Here is a 4874-nt window from a genome sequence, read left to right on the forward strand (position 1 = left end):
TGGCTTGTAACTTTCCTAGTCACCAAAGGGATCACAAGTATATCCTGGGACCATAAAGTAATGTCTCTAAAATGCAAACAGGCAGCAACCAATTAGCTTCTAAAAACAGTGTATATTCATTGCAACATTTTCATATATATATTGCACTTTGCCCCATGACCCTTTACTCTCTCTACTTTTCTGCCTTCACACACACACACACACACAGAGGCACAGACACACACACAGACACACACACAGACACACACACACACAGACACACAGCTAAATTTTGCACATGGAGAAAGGTGCACTACTTGTTGTGGTAAACTTGGTTTATTTGGCTTAGTAAGATAATATCTAGTTCTCTGCAGTTTCTTACGAATAAAAGAATCTTATTCTTCTTTATGGGTCAATACCACTCCATTGTGTGTTACTACATTTTCTTTATCCTTTCAAATGTTGATGGACATTAGGCTTAGCCTTTAGCTCTTGTGATCAATTTCGTAATACTGGGCATGTAGGAAGCTCTGCTTATGGTAACTTGGGTTTCTTTGGGTAGATACTCAGGAGTGGTTATTGCTGAATCACATTGTAACAAACATCTATTTAAGTTTATTAAACTTTTTATACTGTAAAGAATGTAAACAAAGAGAAGGCTCAGTTCCTTCCTTCAAGCTCTTGATGGTTTATTGCATAAAATGAGTTTAAGATTTATTCACTGAGCTTCTACTTAAGACTCCAAGAGTTAAGTATGACTACATGAGGCCCTAATGGGAAGGATAGAGGAACAAGTACCACCCAGGTACTAACAGTTACATTTCTCTAGACATTGATGTGGTGGTTTGAGGAAGAATGCTCCCCATAGGCTCAACTATTTAAATTTGTAGTCACCAGGAAGTGGTACTATTTGAAAAGATTAGAAAGATTAGGATGTGTGGCCTTGCTGGGGCAGGTATGGCCTTGCTGGAGGAGGTATGCCACTGGTGGTAGGGTAGGGTGGGTTTTGAGATTTTAAAACTCCATGCCAGGTGCATGCTTGCTCTCTCTTTTGACCAATAGATCAGGATATTACTCTTAGCTACTTCTCCAGCACCATGAGTGCCTACCCCATTATCCCTGCTGCAATGTTTCCTGCTATAATGATTAAAGACCAAAGCCCTGAAACTGTAAGAAAAGCCACAAAGAAATGATTTCCTTTATAAGAATTTCCTTGGTCATGGTGTCTCTTCGCAGCAATAGAACAATGACTAAGACAATGGATTTGGGGAGAAAAAAAATCACTTGACACTTGGGGGAAATGTCACTGCTATCCTGGCAAGACCTCATTTCTTGTCTGGCATATGAAAAACCCACTTCTGCAGATGGGTTCTTCAAACTGTCCCTTCGCCAGATGGCAACGACTCCCTCCTCAGTCTTTCACCTACTTCTGTCTAGCTTTTATTTTGGGGAGTTGAAGAGAGTGTTTATTTTTAATGTGCAATTCATTCTTGATCATATTTCCTGGGTAAAAGTCTTAAGCTGCTTCCCTAGTTTCTGAGTTCTGTTTTGATGATTTAGAACCCAAGCAGCCGCTCTCTTTGTGACTATGATTCCACTCAAGGAGACGTTTCCTGATGGCTAATAATCAGAATGACTTTACTCCTGACAGCATTTTTTCCCCTGCTTTGTGAGTTCTTTTTCCATTATAATGAATTTTACAGTTGACAATTTGTAGTCATCCATTAGTTCTTCTCAGCATTTGATTAGAATATGATCACATAGCGAGGGATAGCACTCATGAGAAATGGAGAGCTGCTGACGTTGTGTAACTTTGTCACAGGTGTAATTTTTAGAATTGTCATTTTCCACGGTCGCTGCAGGTTAGCCTGGAGGCTGAAAGATCAATTCTACTTCCTATGATTGCCAGGATAACCTGAAACATATCTCCAGAGCCAGTGGGTGTGTGAATACTGATGTCAAGGTCAGTTAGAACAAAAAGACACTTATTTGATGTCTGATAGCAAAGGTTCTTAGCTTTCATGGTCAAAAGTTAGTCTTCATAGATTACAACTGTGATACACTTGATCAAATCAAACCATGATCCCCCTGTCATCATTGGGAAACACTTCAATCCACATCCACAACTAATGCCATTTTTTTTCTATTCCTGCTGTTACTTACTCTGAAACACTCAGGCTTTGCACTTAAAACTTATTCATAAAAATCCCTCCTCACCTTCATCTATTCTTCATTTGTATAAAAACTCCAGTGCTAGAAAACAGCCCATGATCTATGGGCAGATGAGGCCATGGACCCTGCAGGAGAACTTATTGCTACCACATTCCTAAACAAGTTTGTTTTCATTTTCGGTTTAAGACAGGGTCTGTGTAGTCCTGGCTTGCCTGGAGCTCTCAGAGATATGCCTGTCTCTCCCTCACAAGTGCTAGGATTAAAGGCATGTACTAAGTATTAAGCCTTTCTAAATGCATTTCAAGTACTAAGCCCTTTACCCACAGGTAATTGTAACCCTCATACTTCATCCAAGAAGCTTCTTTTTGCAGTAGACAGAGACTATTACAGAAAGTCAAATCTTGTCAAAATGCAGAGAAGTGCTTACCATGGGGTACCCAGCTCCAATCAATAACCTAAAATACAGCTCCTATTCCTAAGGCTCAGGGGACACAGGTGGAGGAAGGAGGAGAATGACAGTAGAAACCAGAGGATCAGGGCATGTCAGTGAGACAGGGAAGCTATACCCAGGGAATGGCATCAATATGATCATTTAACTGTGACCTGAAGAGTGGTTACATCAGTTGACATGACAGTGTGGATGAAGGAAGTCTCACAAAGCAACATCCTTAGATAAAGAGCTACAGACAATTAATGGTTGCCAAGTGAGGAATAATCAGTCTTCTCTAGAGATGAGCCCCTTGGGAGGTTATTCAATCTCATGTGGCCAGCCCTAAATATATACATAGGAGTAACAATAAAGGGAGTAGGTTATATTTCTAATTGTGTGTGTGCCCAACAATGACTTTTAAAACATAAGAGTTCATGAATCTTAGAGGGAATTAGGAAGAACATGAGAGACATTGAAGGGAGGAGAGGAAGAAGGCAAATGAGGTAAATACTAAATAACAATACTTGTGAAATTCAAGAGAGAAATTTTTTGTTTTCAAAAAAGTTTACACAATTATTAAAATATCCCTGGTGTAGCTTATAAAAGTAAAGTCAAATACATGTAATTAATGTTTATTTTATACTGTAATAAATATTCTAATTTTTTCTGAAAAGAGTATGTTTTAGTTAGGATTTTATTGTTGTGAAGAGACACCATGACCATGGCAATTCTTCTAATGGAAAACATTTAATTGGGTGACTTGAGTTTTCAGAGGTTTTGTCCATTATCATCATGGTGGGACACGGTGGCATGCAGGTAGACATGGTGCTGGAGCTGAAACTGAGAGTTATTACATCTCAAGAAGTACTCTGTCTCACTGGATGTAGCTTGAACATAGGTGATCTCAAAGCCCACTCCCCAAAGTGACACAGTTCCTCCAGCAAGGCCATACCTACTCCAACAGGGCCATACCTCCTAATAGTGTCACTCACTTTGTGGGCCATTTCCCTTCAATCCACCTTAGAGTATGTATAGTAAAACAAAAAACAAAAAACAAAAACAAAAACAAGAAAAACAAAAAACCCCCAAAAACCAAAAAAAAAAAAACCCAACTCTATTTAGTAAGGAATACTTGTTGCTGAGACAAAACATCAATCATTCTCATAAACTGTATTTACAGTATAGACTATAACCTCCAACTGCTTTGTTAAGGTTGGGATAATTTGAAGTAAGGACTAAATAAGAAGAAAATGCCTTTGGAGGTCTCAGAACTATAAGAGCAAAAATCACAAATAGGCTTATACGTTAATCCTATCAATATATAAAAAGAATAAAGATTTGTTCTCTTTGTAATTTTGCCTTAGGTATTGTGATAGCCATTTTTTTTCTTGGACACAGTTAGACTTGCAATCATTTTTGTTTCTTGCAAAACTGTTGCTTTGGTGTGGTGGTGTTTCAGTAAATTCCAATCATTTTCTAATTGTTTTTTAAGATTCAAGAGACAGAGATGTTTTCAAAGTTCATTACTTTCACTGAATTTTAACTGTTTATAATTATTGAATTTTAATTTTGGCTTTTGTTTAGAGCAACAAAGGTTTCTAATACAATGAATAAATCTAGGGACCCAGTGCACAGCGCAAAGACTATTGCAGGCACATTGTGTACTGAAAACAGATGTGAAGAGAGTTTCATTTAATCAAAGCATGCCCCATGCCTCAAATGCATACAGTAAACAGTAAATAAGAAACACTAAACAGAAGCCAATATTAAAATACAATGATTTAAAAAAGATAAAACTCAGTGAAAATAAAAAGTTGTAGGCAAACATGTAAGGCATTTTCTTGACAAGTGATTGATGTGGGAGGACCTAAACAATTGTGGATGGTGCCACCCTTGGCCTGGTGGCCCTGAGTTCTATAGCAAAGCAAGATGAGCAAACCAGGGGAAGAAACCAGTAAGCATCTCCCCTCCATGGTCTCTGCATCAGCTTCTACCTCTAGGTTCCTGCCATTTTTGAATGCCTGCTTTGGCTTCTGTCAGTGGTCTCTGACTCTGGATATTCAAGTCAAATAACCATTCTTCCCCAAGTTGATTTTGGTCATAGAGTTTCACAACAACAATAGTATCCATGACTAATGTCTTCCAGTTTGACTCATGCTATTATAAGTGGCACCATCTCCATTGCAAAGGCTGAGCAATACTCCCCTGTAGCTCTATACCACAATTTATCCCACTGACCCTCTAATGAAGACTGAGATTGTTTCCATGTCTTGGGTGGGGATTGAAAATGGTT

Source organism: Alexandromys fortis, unplaced genomic scaffold, assembly GCF_014885135.2.
Source record: "Alexandromys fortis isolate MF-2015 unplaced genomic scaffold, M_Fortis_MF-2015_v1.1 scaffold_20, whole genome shotgun sequence".
Taxonomy (NCBI): Eukaryota; Metazoa; Chordata; class Mammalia; order Rodentia; family Cricetidae; genus Alexandromys; species Alexandromys fortis.